The sequence below is a fragment of the Oryzias latipes genome, chromosome 13, assembly GCF_053564925.1.
Source record: "Oryzias latipes strain Hd-rR chromosome 13, Olatipes_Hd-rR_3.1".
In the NCBI taxonomy this organism is placed as follows: Eukaryota; Metazoa; Chordata; class Actinopteri; order Beloniformes; family Adrianichthyidae; genus Oryzias; species Oryzias latipes.
This window is the reverse complement of record NC_136249.1, coordinates 2721362-2739545: the sequence shown is the minus strand read 5'-3', so window position 1 is coordinate 2739545 and position 18184 is coordinate 2721362. Positions and strand designations below refer to the sequence as shown.

The following is an 18184-nucleotide window of genomic DNA, read 5'->3' as shown; positions in this document are numbered from 1 at the left end:
AGAATCTCCAAACAACAATTTGATGACTTGGGTCTTGACTGACGGTCCTAATACCATTTGCTTGTGATGCTCATCAAGGAAGTCCTATAATAATTTGATCCTCTTGGAAATTTCTTCTTTTGTTTGTTGTCAAAAGACACAACAGGCTTAGTTTTTTAATCTCTTGAACCATTGTGAATGTCTTTAAGCAAGCACTGATTTCTGTAGACAGCATGAAGACAGACTTGAAACTCAACTGTGGCATTTCATAGCTGTCATAAGAAACAGTCTTTGGCCAGTATGGGGATTGAACCCACGACCTTGGCGTTATTAGCACCACGCTCTAAACCAGCTGAGCTAACTGGCCTCTGAAAGACTTACTGCTTGTTGGTACAACGGTTTTGTTAGACATGATCAGGAACTTTTTTTTTTTAGAACAGGAGCGGTGTTAGAAAAAAGTCGAATCTTCTGACGTCTTCAATTTAAGAAGGGAAAATCCTGTCTCTGCCCAGGTTCGAGCTGGGGTCCTTTCGTGTGTAAGACGAACGTGATAACCACTACACTACAGAAACAATGGCTACCAGATTTGCTCATGGAACTTTAGGGATAGTTTATAGAAAATCAGGGAGAAACATTGTGTGAAATTTGTGCTGACTTAACCTGTTTACCATTTTATCATGTGGTTCAAATGACTTTTCTTTTGAATGTGACCCATGTGTTCTAGCCTTTACATGAGGATTTAGTTGCATAATCACGAGTATTATCATCTTAGAATAGATGTACAATACTATTCACGTACAATACTATTGACGTACATTTGTTTTGCGTCATTATTAGCTGACCGCTTGTCGTCACAGGATTTTTAGTAGTCAGGTTTTGAGCAAAGGAATCTGGTAGCATTATGTAAATTGTCATGTCGCTACAAGGTCTTTTATTGTTTTGCACTAAAGAGTAATGTTTCTGCCCAGTTCTGAACTGGGGGCCTTTCGCGTGTTAGGCGAATGTGATAACCACTACACTACAGAAACCTACGTGTCTGGAGAGAAAAAATAACACAATTTGTTGGAGGCCTTATAGAAAAGTAGGGCCAAACTATGTCTAAAGGCCCAGAATTGCTGACGCTACAAAATGTATGTCAACCTTTACACTAATAAGTTTGTTTACAACATGAATGAGTGACCTATTAAATGGGTTCAGGTACCCAAGGAATTAGAATCTCCAAACAACAATTTGATGACTTGGGTCTTGACTGACGGTCCTAATACCATTTGCTTGTGATGCTCATCAAGGAAGTCCTATAATGATTTGATCCACTTGGAAATTTCTTCTTTTGTGTGTTGTTGTCAAAAGACAAAACAGGCTTAGTTTTTTAATCTCTTGAACCATTGTGAATGTCTTTAAGCAAGCACTGAATTCTGTAGACAGTATGAAGACAGACTTGGAACTCAACTGTGGCATTTCACAGCTGTCATAAAAACAGTCTTTGGCCAGTATGGGGATTGAACCCACGACCTTGGCGTTATTAGCACCACGCTCTAAACCAGCTGAGCTAACTGGCCTCAGAAAGTTTCACTTTTTGTTGGTACAACGGTTTTGGTAGACACATGATCAGGAACTTTTTTTTTTAGAACAGGAGCGGTGTTAGAAAAAAGTTGAATCTTCTGACGTCTTCAATTTAAGAAGGGAAAATCCTGTTTCTGCCCAGGTTCGAGCTGGGGTCCTTTCGTGTGTAAGACGAACGTGATAACCACTACACTACAGAAACCTTAATGGCTACCAGATTTGCTCATGGAACTTTAGGGATAGTTTATAGAAAATCAGGGAGAAACATTGTGTGAAATTTGTGCTGACTTAACCTGTTTACCATTTTATCATGAGGTTCAAATTACTCTTCTTTTGAATGTGAACCATGTGTTCTAGCCTTTACATGATGATTTAGTTGCATAATCACGAGTATTATCATCTTAGAATAGATGGACAATACTATTCACGTACATTTGTTTTGCGTCATTGTTAGCTGACCGCTTGTCGTCACAGGATTTTTAGTAGTCACGTTTTGAGCAAAGGAATCTGGTAGCATTATGTAAATTGTCATGTCACTACAAGGTCTTTTATTGTTTTGCACTAAAGAGTAATGTTTCTGCCCAGTTTTGAGCTGGGGACCTTTCGCGTGTTAGGCGAATGTGATAACCACTACACTACAGAAACCTACGTGTCTGGAGAGAAAAAAAAAACACAATTTGTTGGAGGCCTTATAGAAAAGTAGGGCCAAACTATGTCTGAAGGCCCAGAATTGCTGACGCTACAAAATGTATGTCAACCTGTACACTAACAAGTTTGTTTACAACATGAATGAGTGACCTATTAAATGGGTTCAGGTACCCAAGGAATTAGAATCTCCAAACAACAATTTGATGACTTGGGTCTTGACTGACGGTCCTAATACCATTTGCTTGTGATGCTCATCAAGGAAGTCCTATAATAATTTGATCCTCTTGGAAATTTCTTCTTTTGTTTGTTGTCAAAAGACACAACAGGCTTAGTTTTTTAATCTCTTGAACCATTGTGAATGTCTTTAAGCAAGCACTGATTTCTGTAGACAGCATGAAGACAGACTTGAAACTCAACTGTGGCATTTCATAGCTGTCATAAGAAACAGTCTTTGGCCAGTATGGGGATTGAACCCACGACCTTGGCGTTATTAGCACCACGCTCTAAACCAGCTGAGCTAACTGGCCTCTGAAAGACTTACTGCTTGTTGGTACAACGGTTTTGTTAGACATGATCAGGAACTTTTTTTTTTTAGAACAGGAGCGGTGTTAGAAAAAAGTCGAATCTTCTGACGTCTTCAATTTAAGAAGGGAAAATCCTGTCTCTGCCCAGGTTCGAGCTGGGGTCCTTTCGTGTGTAAGACGAACGTGATAAACACTACACTACAGAAACCTTAATGGCTAGCACATTTGCTCATGGAACTTTAGGGATAGTTTATAGAAAATCAGGGAGAAACATTGTGTGAAATTTGTGCTGACTTAACCTGTTTACCATTTTATCATGTGGTTCAAATGACTTTTCTTTTGAATGTGACCCATGTGTTCTAGCCTTTACATGAGGATTTAGTTGCATAATCACGAGTATTATCATCTTAGAATAGATGTACAATACTATTCACGTACAATACTATTGACGTACATTTGTTTTGCGTCATTGTTAGCTGACCGCTTGTCGTCACAGGATTTTTAGTAGTCAGGTTTTGAGCAAAGGAATCTGGTAGCATTATGTAAATTGTCATGTCACTACAAGGTCTTTTATTGTTTTGCACTAAAGAGTAATGTTTCTGCCCAGTTTTGAGCTGGGGACCTTTCGCGTGTTAGGCGAATGTGATAACCACTACACTACAGAAACCTACGTGTCTGGAGAGAAAAAATAACACAATTTGTGAGAGGCATTATAGAAAAGTAGGGCCAAACTATGTCTGAAGGCCCAGAATTGCTGACGCTACAAAATGTATGTCAACCTGTACACTAACAAGTTTGTTTACAACATGAATGAGTGACCTATTAAATGGGTTCAGGTACCCAAGGAATTAGAATCTCCAAACAACAATTTGATGACTTGGGTCTTGACTGACGGTCCTAATACCATCTGCTTGTGATGCTCATCAAGGAAGTCCTATAATAATTTGATCCTCTTGGAAATTTCTTTTGTTTGTTGTCAAAAGACACAACAGGCTTAGTTTTTTAATCTCTTGAACCATTGTGAATGTCTTTAAGCAAGCACTGAATTCTGTAGACAGCATCAAGACAGACTTGGAACTCAACTGTGGCATTTCACAGCTGTCATAAAAACAGTCTTTGGCCAGTATGGGGATTGAACCCACGACCTTGGCGTTATTAGCACCACGCTCTAAACCAACTGAGCTAACTGGCCTCTGAAAGACTTACTGCTTGTTGGTACAACGGTTTTGTTAGACATGATCAGGAACTTTTTCTTTTAGAACAGGAGCAGTGTTAGAAAAAAGTCGAATCTTCTGACGTCTTCAATTTAAGAAGGGAAAATCCTGCTTCTGCCCAGGTTCGAGCTGGGGTCCTTTCGTGTGTAAGACGAACGTGATAACCACTACACTACAGAAACCTTAACGGCTACCAGATTTGCTCATGGAACTTTAGGGATAGTTTATAGAAAATCAGGGAGAAACATTGTGTGAAATTTGTGCTGACTTAACCTGTTTACCATTTTATCATGAGGTTCAAATTACTCTTCTTTTGAATGTGACCCATGTGTTCTAGCCTTTACATGATGATTTAGTTGCATAATCACGAGTATTATCATCTTAGAATAGATGGACAATACTATTCACGTACATTTGTTTTGCGTCATTGTTAGCTGACCGCTTGTCGTCACAGGATTTTTAGTAGTCACGTTTTGAGCAAAGGAATCTGGTAGCATTATGTAAATTGTCATGTCACTACAAGGTCTTTTATTGTTTTGCACTAAAGAGTAATGTTTCTGCCCAGTTTTGAGCTGGGGGCCTTTCGCGTGTTAGGCGAATGTGATAACCACTACACTACAGAAACCTACGTGTCTGGAGAGAAAAAAAAAACACAATTTGTTGGAGGCCTTATAGAAAAGTAGGGCCAAACTATGTCTGAAGGCCCAGAATTGCTGACGCTACAAAATGTATGTCAACCTGTACACTAACAAGTTTGTTTACAACATGAATGAGTGACCTATTAAATGGGTTCAGGTACCCAAGGAATTAGAATCTCCAAACAACAATTTGATGACTTGGGTCTTGACTGACGGTCCTAATACCATTTGCTTGTGATGCTCATCAAGAAAGTCCTATAATAATTTGATCCTCTTGGAAATTTCTTCTTTTGTTTGTTGTCAAAAGACACAATAGGCTTAGTTTTTTAATCTCTTGAACCATTGTGAATGTCTTTAAGCAAGCACTGATTTCTGTAGACAGCATGAAGACAGAATTGGAACTCAACTGTGGCATTTCACAGCTGTCATAAGAAACAGTCTTTGGCCAGTATGGGGATTGAACCCACGACCTTGGCGTTATTAGCACCACGCTCTAAACCAGCTGAGCTAACTGGCCTCTGAAAGACTTACTGCTTGTTGGTACAACGGTTTTGTTAGACATGATCAGGAACTTTTTTTTTTTAGAACAGGAGCGGTGTTAGAAAAAAGTCGAATCTTCTGACGTCTTCAATTTAAGAAGGGAAAATCCTGTTTCTGCCCAGGTTCGAGCTGGGGTCCTTTCGTGTGTGAGACGAACGTGATAACCACTACACTACAGAAACCTTAATGGCTACCAGATTTGCTCATGGAACTTTAGGGATAGTTTATAGAAAATCAGGGAGAAACATTGTGTGAAATTTGTGCTGACTTAACCTGTTTACCATTTTAGCATGAGGTTCAAATGACTTTTCTTTTGAATGTGAACCATGTGTTCTAGCCTTTACATGATGATTTAGTTGCATAATCACGAGTATTATCATCTTAGAATAGATGGACAATACTATTCACGTACATTTGTTTTGCGTCATTGTTAGCTGACCGCTTGTCGTCACAGGATTTTTAGTAGTCACGTTTTGAGCAAAGGAATCTGGTAGCATTATGTAAATTGTCATATCACCACAAGGTTTTTTATTGTTTTGCACTAAAGATTAATGTTTCTGCCCAGTTTTGAGCTGGGGACCTTTCGCGTGTTAGGCGAATGTGATAACCACTACACTACAGAAACCTACGTGTCTGGAGAGAAAAAAAAAACACAATTTGTTGGAGGCCTTATAAAAAAGTAGGGCCAAACTATGTCTGAAGGCCCAGAATTGCTGACGCTACAAAATGTATGTCAACTTTTACACTAATAAGTTTGTTTACAACATGAATGAGTGACCTATTAAATGGGTTCAGGTACCCAAGGAATTAGAATCTCCAAACAACAATTTGATGACTTGGGTCTTGACTGACGGTCCTAATACCATCTGCTTGTGATGCTCATCAAGGAAGTCCTATAATGATTTGATCCACTTGGAAATTTCTTCTTTTGTGTGTTGTTGTCAAAAGACAAAACAGGCTTAGTTTTTTAATCTCTTGAACCATTGTGAATGTCTTTAAGCAAGCAATGAATTCTGTAGACAGCATGAAGACAGACTTGGAACTCAACTGTGGCATTTCACAGCTGTCATAAAAACAGTCTTTGGCCAGTATGGGGATTGAACCCACGACCTTGGCGTTATTAGCACCACGCTCTAAACCAGCTGAGCTAACTGGCCTCTGAAAGACTTACTGCTTGTTGGTACAACGGTTTTGTTAGACATGATCAGGAACTTTTTTTTAGAACAGGAGCAGTGTTAGAAAAAAGTCGAATCTTCTGACGTCTTCAATTTAAGAAGGGAAAATCCTGTTTCTGCCCAGGTTCGAGCTGGGGTCCTTTCGTGTGTGAGACGAACGTGATAACCACTACACTACAGAAACCTTAATGGCTACCACATTTGCTCATGGAACTTTAGGGATAGTTTATAGAAAATCAGGGAGAAACATTGTGTGAAATTTGTGCTGATTTAACCTGTTTACCATTTCATCATGAGGTTCAAATGACTTTTCTTTTGAATGTGACCCATGTGTTCTAGCCTTTACATGATGATTTAGTTGCATAATCACGAGTATTATCATCTTAGAATAGATGGACAATACTATTCACGTACATTTGTTTTGCGTCATTGTTAGCTGACCGCTTGTCGTCACAGGATTTTTAGTAGTCACGTTTTGAGCAAAGGAATCTGGTAGCATTATGTAAATTGTCATATCACCACAAGGTCTTTTATTGTTTTGCACTAAAGAGTAATGTTTCTGCCCAGTTTTGAGCTGGGGACCTTTCGCGTGTTAGGCGAATGTGATAACCACTACACTACAGAAACCTACATGTCTGGAGAGAAAAAAAAAACACAATTTGTTGGAGGCCTTATAGAAAAGTACTGCCAAACTATGTCTGAAAGCCCAGAATTGCTGACGCTACAAAATGTATGTCAACCTTTACACTAATAAGTTTGTTTACAACATGAATGAGTGACCTATTAAATGGGTTCAGGTACCCAAGGAATTAGAATCTCCAAACAACAATTTGATGACTTGGGTCTTGACTGACGGTCCTAATACCATTTGCTTGTGATGCTCATCAAGGAAGTCCTATAATAATTTGATCCACTTGGAAATTTCTTCTTTTGTTTGTTGTCAAAAGACACAACAGGCTTAGTTTTTTAATCTCTTGAACCATTGTGAATGTCTTTAAGCAAGCACTGATTTCTGTAGACAGCATGAAGACAGACTTGGAACTCAACTGTGGCATTTCATAGCTGTCATAAGAAACAGTCTTTGGCCAGTATGGGGATTGAACCCACGACCTTGGCGTTATTAGCACCACGCTCTAAACCAGCTGAGCTAACTGGCCTCTGAAAGACTTACTGCTTGTTGGTACAACGGTTTTGTTAGACATGATCAGGAACTTTTTTTTTTTAGAACAGGAGCGGTGTTAGAAAAAAGTCGAATCTTCTGACGTCTTCAATTTAAGAAGGGAAAATCCTGTTTCTGCCCAGGTTCGAGCTGGGGTCCTTTCGTGTGTAAGACGAACGTGATAACCACTACACTACTGAAACCTTAATGGCTACCAGATTTGCTCATGGAACTTTAGGGATAGTTTATAGAAAATCAGGGAGAAACATTGTGTGAAATTTGTGCTGACTTAACCTGTTTACCATTTTATCATGTGGTTCAAACGACTTTTCTTTTGAAATTGACCCATGTGTTCTAGCCTTTACATGATGATTTAGTTGCATAATCACGAGTATTATCATCTTAGAATAGATGTACAATACTATTCACGTACAATACTATTGACGTACAATTGTTTTGCGTCATTGTTAGCTGACCGCTTGTCGTCACAGGATTTTTAGTAGTCACGTTTTGAGCAAAGGAATCTGGTAGCATTATGTAAATTGTCATATCACTACAAGGTCTTTTATTGTTTTGCACTAAAGAGTAATGTTTCTGCCCAGTTTTGAGCTGGGGACCTTTCGCATGTTAGGCGAATGTGATAACCACTAGACTACAGAAACCTACATGTCTGGAGAGAAAAAATAACACAATTTGTTGGAGGCCTTATAGTAAAGTAGGGCCAAACCATGTCTGAAGGCCCAGAATTGCTGACGCTACAAAATGTATGTCAACCTTTACACTAATAAGTTTGTTTACAACATGAATGAGTGACCTATTAAATGGGTTCAGGTACCCAAGGAATTAGAATCTCCAAACAACAATTTGATGACTTGGGTCTTGACTGACGGTCCTAATACCATTTGCTTGTGATGCTCATCAAGGAAGTCCTATAATGATTTGATCCACTTGGAAATTTCTTCTTTTGTGTGTTGTTGTCAAAAGACAAAACAGGCTTAGTTTTTTAATCTCTTGAACCATTGTGAATGTCTTTAAGCAAGCACTGAATTCTGTAGACAGCATGAAGACAGACTTGGAACTCAACTGTGGCATTTCACAGCTGTCATAAAAACAGTCTTTGGCCAGTATGGGGATTGAACCCACGACCTTGGCGTTATTAGCACCACGCTCTAAACCAGCTGAGCTAACTGGCCTTAGAAAGTTTCACTTTTTGTTGGTACAACGGTTTTGGTAGACACATGATCAGGAACTTTTTTTAGAACAGGAGCGGTGTTAGAAAAAAGTCGAATCTTCTGACGTCTTCAATTTAAGAAGGGAAAATCCTGTTTCTGCCCAGGTTCGAGCTGGGGTCCTTTCGTGTGTAAGACGAACGTGATAACCACTACACTACAGAAACCTTAATGGCCACCAGATATGCTCATGGAACTTCAAAGATAGTTTATAGAAAATCAGGGAGAAACATTGTGTGAAATTTGTGCTGATTTAACCTGTTTACCATTTTATCATGAGGTTCAAATTACTCTTCTTTTGAATGTGAACCATGTGTTCTAGCCTTTACATGATGATTTAGTTGCATAATCACGAGTATTATCATCTTAGAATAGATGGACAATACTATTCACGTACATTTGTTTTGCGTCATTGTTAGCTGACCGCTTGTCGTCACAGGATTTTTAGTAGTCACGTTTTGAGCAAAGGAATCTGGTAGCATTATGTAAATTGTCATGTCACTACAAGGTCTTTTATTGTCTTTTACTAATGAGTAATGTTTCTGCACAGTTTTGAGCTGGGGACCTTTCGCGTGTTAGGCGAATGTGATAACCACTACACTACAGAAACCTACGTGTCTGGAGAGAAAAAAAAAACACAATTTGTTGGAGGCCTTATAGAAAAGTACTGCCAAACTATGTCTGAAGGCCCAGAATTGCTGACGCTACAAAATGTATGTCAACCTGTACACTAACAAGTTTGTTTACAACATGAATGAGTGACCTATTAAATGGGTTCAGGTACCCAAGGAATTAGAATCTCCAAACAACAATTTGATGACTTGGGTCTTGACTGACGGTCCTAATACCATTTGCTTGTGATGCTCATCAAGGAAGTCCTATAATAATTTGATCCTCTTGGAAATTTCTTCTTTTGTTTGTTGTCAAAAGACAAAACAGGCTTAGTTTTTTAATCTATTGAACCATTGTGAATGTCTTTAAGCAAGCACTGATTTCTGTAGACAGCATGAAGACAGACTTGAAACTCAACTGTGGCATTTCACAGCTGTCATAAAAACAGTCTTTGGCCAGTATGGGGATTGAACCCACGACCTTGGCGTTATTAGCACCACGCTCTAAACCAGCTGAGCTAACTGGCCTCTGAAAGACTTACTGCTTGTTGGTACAACGGTTTTGTTAGACATGATCAGGAACTTTTTTTTTAGAACAGGAGCGGTGTTAGAATAAAGTCGAATCTTCTGACATCTTCAATTTATGAAGGGAAAATCCTGTTTCTGCCCAGGTTCGAGCTGGGGTCCTTTCGTGTGTAAGACGAACGTGATAACCACTACACTACAGAAACCTTAATGGCTACCAGATTTGCTCATGGAACTTTAGGGATAGTTTATAGAAAATCAGGGAGAAACATTGTGTGAAATTTGTGCTGACTTAACCTGTTTACCATTTTATCATGAGGTTCAAATTACTCTTCTTTTGAATGTGACCCATGTGTTCTAGCCTTTACATGATGATTTAGTTGCATAATCACGAGTATTATCATCTTAGAATAGATGGACAATACTATTCACGTACATTTGTTTTGCGTCATTGTTAGCTGACCGCTTGTCGTCACAGGATTTTTAGTAGTCACGTTTTGAGCAAAGGAATCTGGTAGCATTATGTAAATTGTCATATCACCACAAGGTTTTTTATTGTTTTGCACTAAAGATTAATGTTTCTGCCCAGTTTTGAGCTGGGGACCTTTCGCGTGTTAGGCGAATGTGATAACCACTACACTACAGAAACCTACGTGTCTGGAGAGAAAAAAAAAACACAATTTGTTGGAGGCCTTATAGAAAAGTAGGGCCAAACTATGTCTGAAGGCCCAGAATTGCTGACGCTACAAAATGTATGTCAACCTGTACACTAACAAGTTTGTTTACAACATGAATGAGTGACCTATTAAATGGGTTCAGGTACCCAAGGAATTAGAATCTCCAAACAACAATTTGATGACTTGGGTCTTGACTGACGGTCCTAATACCATTTGCTTGTGATGCTCATCAAGGAAGTCCTATAATAATTTGATCCTCTTGGAAATTTCTTCTTTTGTTTGTTGTCAAAAGACACAACAGGCTTAATTTTTTAATCTCTTGAACCATTGTCAATGTCTTTAAGCAAGCACTGATTTCTGTAGACATTATGAAGACAGACTTGAAACTCAACTGTGGCATTTCATAGCTGTCATAAGAAACAGTCTTTGGCCAGTATGGGGATTGAACTCACGACCTTGGTGTTATTAGCACCACGCTCTAAACCAGCTGAGCTAAATGGCCTCTGAAAGACTTACTGCTTGTTGGTACAACGGTTTTGTTAGACATGATCAGGACTTTTTTTTTTTTAGAACAGGAGCGGTGTTAGAAAAAAGTCGAATCTTCTGACGTCTTCAATTTAAGAAGGGAAAATCCTGTATCTGCCCAGGTTCGAGCTGGGGTCCTTTCGTGTGTAAGACGAACGTGATAACCACTACACTACTGAAACCTTCATGGCTACCAGATTTGCTCATGGAACTTTAGGGATAGTTTATGGAAAATCAGGGAGAAACATTGTGTGAAATTTGTGCTGACTTAACCTGTTTACCATTTTATCATGTGGTTCAAACGACTTTTCTTTTGAATGTGACCCATGTGTTCTAGCCTTTACATGATGATTTAGTTGCATAATCACGAGTATTATCATCTTAGAATAGATGTACAATACTATTCACGTACAATACTATTGACGTACATTTGTTTTGCGTCATTGTTAGCTGACCGCTTGTCGTCACAGGATTTTTAGTAGTCAGGTTTTGAGCAAAGGAATCTGGTAGCATTATGTAAATTGTCATATCACCACAAGGTCTTTTATTGTTTAGCACTAAAGAGTAATGTTTCTGCCCAGTTTTGAGCTGGGGACCTTTCGCGTGTTAGCCGGATGTGATAACCACTACACTACAGAAACCTTAATGGCTACCAGATTTGCTCATGGAACTTTAGGGATAGTTTATAGAAAATCAGGGAGAAACATTGTGTGAAATTTGTGCTGACTTAACCTGTTTACCATTTTATCATGAGGTTCAAATTACTCTTCTTTTGAATGTGAACCATGTGTTCTAGCCTTTACATGATGATTTAGTTGCATAATCACGAGTATTATCATCTTAGAATAGATGGACAATACTATTCACGTACATTTGTTTTGCGTCATTGTTAGCTGACCGCTTGTCGTCACAGGATTTTTAGTAGTCACGTTTTGAGCAAAGGAATCTGGTAGCATTATGTAAATTGTCATGTCACCACAAGGTCTTTTATTGTTTTGCACTAAAGAGTAATGTTTCTGCCCAGTTTTGAGCTGGGGACCTTTCACGTGTTAGGCGAATGTGATAACCACTACACTACAGAAACCTACGTGTCTGGAGAGAAAAAAAAACACAATTTGTTGGAGGCCTTATAGAAAAGTAGGGCCAAACTATGTCTGAAGGCCCAGAATTGCTGACGCTACAAAATGTATGTCAACCTGTACACTAACAAGTTTGTTTACAACATGAATGAGTGACCTATTAAATGGGTTCAGGTACCCAAGGAATTAGAATCTCCAAACAACAATTTGATGACTTGGGTCTTGACTGACGGTCCTAATACCATTTGCTTGTGATGCTCATCAAGGAAGTCCTATAATAATTTGATCCTCTTGGAAATTTCTTCTTTTGTTTGTTGTCAAAAGACACAACAGGCTTAGTTTTTTAATCTCTTGAACCATTGTGAATGTCTTTAAGCAAGCACTGATTTCTGTAGACAGCATGAAGACAGACTTGAAACTCAACTGTGGCATTTCATAGCTGTCATAAGAAACAGTCTTTGGCCAGTATGGGGATTGAACCCACGACCTTGGCGTTATTAGCACCACGCTCTAAACCAGCTGAGCTAACTGGCCTCTGAAAGACTTACTGCTTGTTGGTACAACGGTTTTGTTAGACATGATCAGGAACTTTTTTTTTTAGAACAGGAGCGGTGTTAGAAAAAAGTCGAATCTTCTGACGTCTTCAATTTAAGAAGGGAAAATCCTGTTTCTGCCCAGGTTCGAGCTGGGGTCCTTTCGTGTGTAAGACGAACGTGATAACCACTACACTACAGAAACCTTAATGGCTACCAGATTTGCTCATGGAACTTTAGGGATAGTTTATAGAAAATCAGGGAGAAACATTGTGTGAAATTTGTGCTGACTTAACCTTTTTTACCATTTTATAATGAGGTTCAAATTACTCTTCTTTTGAATGTGAACCATGTGTTCTAGCCTTTACATGATGATTTAGTTGCATAATCACGAGTATTATCATCTTAGAATAGATGGACAATACTATTCACGTACATTTGTTTTGCGTCATTGTTAGCTGACCGCTTGTCGTCACAGGATTTTTAGTAGTCACGTTTTGAGCAAAGGAATCTGGTAGCATTATGTAAATTGTCATGTCACTACAAGGTCTTTTATTGTTTTGCACTAAAGAGTAATGTTTCTGCCCAGTTTTGAGCTGGGGACCTTTCGCGTGTTAGGCGAATGTGATAACCACTACACTACAGAAACCTACATGTCTGGAGAGAAAAAAAAACACAATTTGTTGGAGGCCTTATAGAAAAGTAGGGCCAAACTATGTCTGAAGGCCCAGAATTGCTGATGCTACAAAATGTATGTCAACCTGTACACTAACAAGTTTGTTTACAACATGAATGAGTGACCTATTAAATGGGTTCAGGTACCCAAGGAATTAGAATCTCCAAACAACAATTTGATGACTTGGGTCTTGACTGACGGTCCTAATACCATTTGCTTGTGATGCTCATCAAGGAAGTCCTATAATAATTTGATCCTCTTGGAAATTTCTTCTTTTGTTTGTTGTCAAAAGACACAACAGGCTTAGTTTTTTAATCTCTTGAACCATTGTGAATGTCTTTAAGCAAGCACTGATTTCTGTAGACAGCATGAAGACAGACTTGAAACTCAACTGTGGCATTTCATAGCTGTCATAAGAAACAGTCTTTGGCCAGTATGGGGATTGAACCCACGACCTTGGCGTTATTAGCACCACGCTCTAAACCAGCTGAGCTAACTGGCCTCTAAAAGACTTACTGCTTGTTGGTACAACGGTTTTGTTAGACATGATCAGGAACTTTTTTTTTTTAGAACAGGAGCGGTGTTAGAAAAAAGTCGAATCTTCTGACGTCTTCAATTTAAGAAGGGAAAATCCTGTTTCTGCCCAGGTTCGAGCTGGGGTCCTTTCGTGTGTAAGACGAACGTGATAACCACTACACTACAGAAACCTTAATGGCTACCAGATTTGCTCATGGAACTTTAGGGATAGTTTATAGAAAATCAGGGAGAAACATTGTGTGAAATTTGTGCTGACTTAACCTGTTTACCATTTTATCATGAGGTTCAAATTACTCTTCTTTTGAATGTGAACCATGTGTTCTAGCCTTTACATGATGATTTAGTTGCATAATCACGAGTATTATCATCTTAGAATAGATGGACAATACTATTCACGTACATTTGTTTTGCGTCATTGTTAGCTGACCGCTTGTCGTCACAGGATTTTTAGTAGTCACGTTTTGAGCAAAGGAATCTGGTAGCATTATGTAAATTGTCATGTCACTACAAGGTCTTTTATTGTTTTGCACTAAAGAGTAATGTTTCTGCCCAGTTTTGAGCTGGGGACCTTTCGCGTGTTAGGCGAATGTGATAACCACTACACTACAGAAACCTACGTGGCTGGAGAGAAAAATAACACCATTTGTTGGAGGCCTTATAGAAAAGTAGGGCCAAACTATGTCTGAAGGCCCAGAATTGCTGACGCTACAAAATGTATGTCAACCTGTACACTAACAAGTTTGTTTACAACATGAATGAGTGACCTATTAAATGGGTTCAGGTACCCAAGAAATTAGAATCTCCAAACAACAATTTGATGACTTGGGTCTTGACTGACGGTCCTAATACCATTTGCTTGTGATGCTCATCAAGGAAGTCCTATAATAATTTGATCCTCTTGGAAATTTCTTCTTTTGTTTGTTGTCAAAAGACACAACAGGCTTAGTTTTTTAATCTCTTGAACCATTGTGAATGTCTTTAAGCAAGCACTGATTTCTGTAGACAGCATGAAGACAGACTTGAAACTCAACTGTGGCATTTCATAGCTGTCATAAGAAACAGTCTTTGGCCAGTATGGGGATTGAACCCACGACCTTGGCGTTATTAGCACCACGCTCTAAACCAGCTGAGCTAACTGGCCTCTGAAAGACTTACTGCTTGTTGGTACAACGGTTTTGTTAGACATGATCAGGAACTTTTTTTTTTAGAACAGGAGCGGTGTTAGAAAAAAGTCGAATCTTCTGACGTCTTCAATTTAAGAAGGGAAAATCCTGTTTCTGCCCAGGTTCGAGCTGGGGTCCTTTCGTGTGTAAGACGAACGTGATAACCACTACACTACAGAAACCTTAATGGCTACCAGATTTGCTCATGGAACTTTAGGGATAGTTTATAGAAAATCAGGGAGAAACATTGTGTGAAATTTGTGCTGACTTAACCTGTTTACCATTTTATCATGAGGTTCAAATTACTCTTCTTTTGAATGTGAACCATGTGTTCTAGCCTTTACATGATGATTTAGTTGCATAATCACGAGTATTATCATCTTAGAATAGATGGACAATACTATTCACGTACATTTGTTTTGCGTCATTGTTAGCTGACCGTTTGTCGTCACAGGATTTTTAGTAGTCACGTTTTGAGCAAAGGAATCTGGTAGCATTATGTAAATTGTCATGTCACTACAAGGTCTTTTATTGTTTTGCACTAAAGAGTAATGTTTCTGCCCAGTTTTGAGCTGGGGACCTTTCGCGTGTTAGGCGAATGTGATAACCACTACACTACAGAAACCTACGTGGCTGGAGAGAAAAATAACACAATTTGTTGGAGGCCTTATAGAAAAGTAGGGCCAAACTATGTCTGAAGGCCCAGAATTGCTGACGCTACAAAATGTATGTCAACCTGTACACTAACAAGTTTGTTTACAACATGAATGAGTGACCTATTAAATGGGTTCAGGTACCCAAGGAATTAGAATCTCCAAACAACAATTTGATGACTTGGGTCTTGACTGACGGTCCTAATACCATTTGCTTGTGATGCTCATCAAGGAAGTCCTATAATAATTTGATCCTCTTGGAAATTTCTTCTTTTGTTTGTTGTCAAAAGGCACAACAGGCTTAGTTTTTTAATCTCTTGAACCATTGTGAATGTCTTTAAGCAAGCACTGATTTCTGTAGACAGCATGAAGACAGACTTGAAACTCAACTGTGGCATTTCATAGCTGTCATAAGAAACAGTCTTTGGCCAGTATGGGGATTGAACCCACGACCTTGGCGTTATTAGCACCACGCTCTAAACCAGCTGAGCTAACTGGCCTCTGAAAGACTTACTGCTTGTTGGTACAACGGTTTTGTTAGACATGATCAGGAACTTTTATTTTTTAGAACAGGAGCGGTGTTAGAAAAAAGTCGTATCTTCTGACGTCTTCAATTTAAGAAGGGAAAATCCTGTATCTGCCCAGGTTCGAGCTGGGGTCCTTTCGTGTGTAAGACGAACGTGATAACCACTACACTACAGAAACCTTAATGGCTACCAGATTTGCTCATGGAACTTTAGGGATAGTTTATAGAAAATCAGGGAGAAACATTGTGTGAAATTTGTGCTGACTTAACCTGTTTACCATTTTATCATGAGGTTCAAATTACTCTTCTTTTGAATGTGACCCATGTGTTCTAGCCTTTACATGATGATTTAGTTGCATAATCACGAGTATTATCATCTTAGAATAGATGGACAATACTATTCACGTACATTTGTTTTGCGTCATTGTTAGCTGACCGCTTGTCGTCACAGGATTTTTAGTAGTCACGTTTTGAGCAAAGGAATCTGGTAGCATTATGTAAATTGTCATGTCACCACAAGGTCTTTTATTGTTTTGCACTAAAGAGTAATGTTTCTGCCCAGTTTTGAGCTGGGGACCTTTCGCGTGTTAGGCGAATGTGATAACCACTACACTACAGAAACCTACGTGTCTGGAGAGAAAAAAAAACACAATTTGTTGGAGGCCTTATAGAAAAGTAGGGCCAAACTATGTCTGAAGGCCCAGAATTGCTGACGCTACAAAATGTATGTCAACCTGTACACTAACAAGTTTGTTTACAACATGAATGAGTGACCTATTAAATGGGTTCAGGTACCCAAGGAATTAGAATCTCCAAACAACAATTTGATGACTTGGGTCTTGACTGACGGTCCTAATACCATCTGCTTGTGATGCTCATCAAGGAAGTCCTATAATGATTTGATCCACTTGGAAATTTCTTCTTTTGTGTGTTGTTGTCAAAAGACAAAACAGGCTTAGTTTTTTAATCTCTTGAACCATTGTGAATGTCTTTAAGCAAGCACTGAATTCTGTAGACAGCATGAAGACAGACTTGGAACTCAACTGTGGCATTTCACAGCTGTCATAAAAACAGTCTTTGGCCAGTATGGGGATTGAACCCACGACCTTGGCGTTATTAGCACCACGCTCTAAACCAGCTGAGCTAACTGGCCTCTGAAAGACTTACTGCTTGTTGGTACAACGGTTTTGTTAGACATGATCAGGAACTTTTTTTTTTAGAACAGGAGCGGTGTTAGAAAAAAGTTGAATCTTCTGACGTCTTCAATTTAAGAAGGGAAAATCCTGTTTCTGCCCAGGTTCGAGCTGGGGTCCTTTCGTGTGTAAGACGAACGTGATAACCACTACACTACAGAAACAATGGCTACCAGATTTGCTCATGGAACTTTAGGGATAGTTTATAGAAAATCAGGGAGAAACATTGTGTGAAATTTATGCTGACTTAACCTGTTTACCATTTTATCATGTGGTTCAAATGACTTTTCTTTTGAATGTGACCCATGTGTTCTAGCCTTTACATGATGATTTAGTTGCATAATCACGAGTATTATCATCTTAGAATAGATGTACAATACTATTCACGTACAATACTATTGACGTACATTTGTTTTGCGTCATTGTTAGCTGACCACTTGTCGTCACAGGATTTTTAGTAGTCACGTTTTGAGCAAAGGAATCTGGTAGCATTATGTAAATTGTCATATCACCACAAGGTCTTTTATTGTTTTGCACTAAAGAGTAATGTTTCTGCCCAGTTTTGAGCTGGGGACCTTTCGCGTGTTAGGCGAATGTGATAACCACTACACTACAGAAACCTACGTGTCTGGAGAGAAAAAATAACACAATTTGTTGGAGGCCTTATAGAAAAGTAGGGCCAAACTATGTCTGAAGGCCCAAAATTGCTGACGCTACAATATGTATGTCAACCTTTACACTAATAAGTTTGTTTACAACATGAATGAGTGACCTATTAAATGGGTTCAGGTACACAAGGAATTAGAATCTCCAAACA

The 18184-nt window shown here is 38.9% G+C and overlaps 1 protein-coding gene and 41 non-coding genes across 43 annotated transcripts in view; 1 reads left to right on the top strand and 41 right to left on the bottom strand.

Annotated features, from left to right (window-relative positions):
• Nucleotides 1-18184, top strand: part of gkup (glucuronokinase with putative uridyl pyrophosphorylase) — a 344724-nt gene that overhangs the window by 283409 nt on the left and 43131 nt on the right. The gene's annotated exons all lie outside the window — the stretch shown is intronic.
• On the bottom strand, nucleotides 272-346 carry trnai-aau (transfer RNA isoleucine (anticodon AAU)). Its single transcript has one exon. It is a non-coding gene; the product is annotated as a tRNA-Ile (tRNA).
• trnav-uac (transfer RNA valine (anticodon UAC)) lies at nucleotides 479-551 on the bottom strand. The gene has a single exon. It is a non-coding gene; the product is annotated as a tRNA-Val (tRNA).
• On the bottom strand, nucleotides 935-1007 carry trnav-aac (transfer RNA valine (anticodon AAC)). The gene has a single exon. It is a non-coding gene; the product is annotated as a tRNA-Val (tRNA).
• trnai-aau (transfer RNA isoleucine (anticodon AAU)) lies at nucleotides 1464-1538 on the bottom strand. The gene has a single exon. It is a non-coding gene; the product is annotated as a tRNA-Ile (tRNA).
• Nucleotides 1672-1744, bottom strand: trnav-uac (transfer RNA valine (anticodon UAC)). The gene has a single exon. It is a non-coding gene; the product is annotated as a tRNA-Val (tRNA).
• On the bottom strand, nucleotides 2115-2187 carry trnav-aac (transfer RNA valine (anticodon AAC)). The gene has a single exon. It is a non-coding gene; the product is annotated as a tRNA-Val (tRNA).
• Nucleotides 2643-2717, bottom strand: trnai-aau (transfer RNA isoleucine (anticodon AAU)). Its single transcript has one exon. It is a non-coding gene; the product is annotated as a tRNA-Ile (tRNA).
• trnav-uac (transfer RNA valine (anticodon UAC)) lies at nucleotides 2850-2922 on the bottom strand. The gene has a single exon. It is a non-coding gene; the product is annotated as a tRNA-Val (tRNA).
• On the bottom strand, nucleotides 3309-3381 carry trnav-aac (transfer RNA valine (anticodon AAC)). Its single transcript has one exon. It is a non-coding gene; the product is annotated as a tRNA-Val (tRNA).
• Nucleotides 3832-3906, bottom strand: trnai-aau (transfer RNA isoleucine (anticodon AAU)). Its single transcript has one exon. It is a non-coding gene; the product is annotated as a tRNA-Ile (tRNA).
• trnav-uac (transfer RNA valine (anticodon UAC)) lies at nucleotides 4038-4110 on the bottom strand. Its single transcript has one exon. It is a non-coding gene; the product is annotated as a tRNA-Val (tRNA).
• Nucleotides 4481-4553, bottom strand: trnav-aac (transfer RNA valine (anticodon AAC)). Its single transcript has one exon. It is a non-coding gene; the product is annotated as a tRNA-Val (tRNA).
• On the bottom strand, nucleotides 5009-5083 carry trnai-aau (transfer RNA isoleucine (anticodon AAU)). Its single transcript has one exon. It is a non-coding gene; the product is annotated as a tRNA-Ile (tRNA).
• trnav-cac (transfer RNA valine (anticodon CAC)) lies at nucleotides 5216-5288 on the bottom strand. The gene has a single exon. It is a non-coding gene; the product is annotated as a tRNA-Val (tRNA).
• On the bottom strand, nucleotides 5659-5731 carry trnav-aac (transfer RNA valine (anticodon AAC)). Its single transcript has one exon. It is a non-coding gene; the product is annotated as a tRNA-Val (tRNA).
• Nucleotides 6189-6263, bottom strand: trnai-aau (transfer RNA isoleucine (anticodon AAU)). The gene has a single exon. It is a non-coding gene; the product is annotated as a tRNA-Ile (tRNA).
• On the bottom strand, nucleotides 6393-6465 carry trnav-cac (transfer RNA valine (anticodon CAC)). Its single transcript has one exon. It is a non-coding gene; the product is annotated as a tRNA-Val (tRNA).
• trnav-aac (transfer RNA valine (anticodon AAC)) lies at nucleotides 6836-6908 on the bottom strand. Its single transcript has one exon. It is a non-coding gene; the product is annotated as a tRNA-Val (tRNA).
• trnai-aau (transfer RNA isoleucine (anticodon AAU)) lies at nucleotides 7364-7438 on the bottom strand. The gene has a single exon. It is a non-coding gene; the product is annotated as a tRNA-Ile (tRNA).
• On the bottom strand, nucleotides 7571-7643 carry trnav-uac (transfer RNA valine (anticodon UAC)). The gene has a single exon. It is a non-coding gene; the product is annotated as a tRNA-Val (tRNA).
• trnai-aau (transfer RNA isoleucine (anticodon AAU)) lies at nucleotides 8559-8633 on the bottom strand. The gene has a single exon. It is a non-coding gene; the product is annotated as a tRNA-Ile (tRNA).
• On the bottom strand, nucleotides 8764-8836 carry trnav-uac (transfer RNA valine (anticodon UAC)). Its single transcript has one exon. It is a non-coding gene; the product is annotated as a tRNA-Val (tRNA).
• On the bottom strand, nucleotides 9734-9808 carry trnai-aau (transfer RNA isoleucine (anticodon AAU)). The gene has a single exon. It is a non-coding gene; the product is annotated as a tRNA-Ile (tRNA).
• Nucleotides 9939-10011, bottom strand: trnav-uac (transfer RNA valine (anticodon UAC)). Its single transcript has one exon. It is a non-coding gene; the product is annotated as a tRNA-Val (tRNA).
• Nucleotides 10382-10454, bottom strand: trnav-aac (transfer RNA valine (anticodon AAC)). Its single transcript has one exon. It is a non-coding gene; the product is annotated as a tRNA-Val (tRNA).
• Nucleotides 12019-12091, bottom strand: trnav-aac (transfer RNA valine (anticodon AAC)). Its single transcript has one exon. It is a non-coding gene; the product is annotated as a tRNA-Val (tRNA).
• trnai-aau (transfer RNA isoleucine (anticodon AAU)) lies at nucleotides 12546-12620 on the bottom strand. The gene has a single exon. It is a non-coding gene; the product is annotated as a tRNA-Ile (tRNA).
• On the bottom strand, nucleotides 12752-12824 carry trnav-uac (transfer RNA valine (anticodon UAC)). Its single transcript has one exon. It is a non-coding gene; the product is annotated as a tRNA-Val (tRNA).
• trnav-aac (transfer RNA valine (anticodon AAC)) lies at nucleotides 13196-13268 on the bottom strand. The gene has a single exon. It is a non-coding gene; the product is annotated as a tRNA-Val (tRNA).
• On the bottom strand, nucleotides 13723-13797 carry trnai-aau (transfer RNA isoleucine (anticodon AAU)). Its single transcript has one exon. It is a non-coding gene; the product is annotated as a tRNA-Ile (tRNA).
• trnav-uac (transfer RNA valine (anticodon UAC)) lies at nucleotides 13930-14002 on the bottom strand. Its single transcript has one exon. It is a non-coding gene; the product is annotated as a tRNA-Val (tRNA).
• Nucleotides 14373-14445, bottom strand: trnav-aac (transfer RNA valine (anticodon AAC)). The gene has a single exon. It is a non-coding gene; the product is annotated as a tRNA-Val (tRNA).
• On the bottom strand, nucleotides 14899-14973 carry trnai-aau (transfer RNA isoleucine (anticodon AAU)). Its single transcript has one exon. It is a non-coding gene; the product is annotated as a tRNA-Ile (tRNA).
• trnav-uac (transfer RNA valine (anticodon UAC)) lies at nucleotides 15105-15177 on the bottom strand. The gene has a single exon. It is a non-coding gene; the product is annotated as a tRNA-Val (tRNA).
• trnav-aac (transfer RNA valine (anticodon AAC)) lies at nucleotides 15548-15620 on the bottom strand. The gene has a single exon. It is a non-coding gene; the product is annotated as a tRNA-Val (tRNA).
• On the bottom strand, nucleotides 16074-16148 carry trnai-aau (transfer RNA isoleucine (anticodon AAU)). Its single transcript has one exon. It is a non-coding gene; the product is annotated as a tRNA-Ile (tRNA).
• On the bottom strand, nucleotides 16281-16353 carry trnav-uac (transfer RNA valine (anticodon UAC)). The gene has a single exon. It is a non-coding gene; the product is annotated as a tRNA-Val (tRNA).
• trnav-aac (transfer RNA valine (anticodon AAC)) lies at nucleotides 16724-16796 on the bottom strand. Its single transcript has one exon. It is a non-coding gene; the product is annotated as a tRNA-Val (tRNA).
• trnai-aau (transfer RNA isoleucine (anticodon AAU)) lies at nucleotides 17253-17327 on the bottom strand. Its single transcript has one exon. It is a non-coding gene; the product is annotated as a tRNA-Ile (tRNA).
• trnav-uac (transfer RNA valine (anticodon UAC)) lies at nucleotides 17459-17531 on the bottom strand. The gene has a single exon. It is a non-coding gene; the product is annotated as a tRNA-Val (tRNA).
• trnav-aac (transfer RNA valine (anticodon AAC)) lies at nucleotides 17915-17987 on the bottom strand. Its single transcript has one exon. It is a non-coding gene; the product is annotated as a tRNA-Val (tRNA).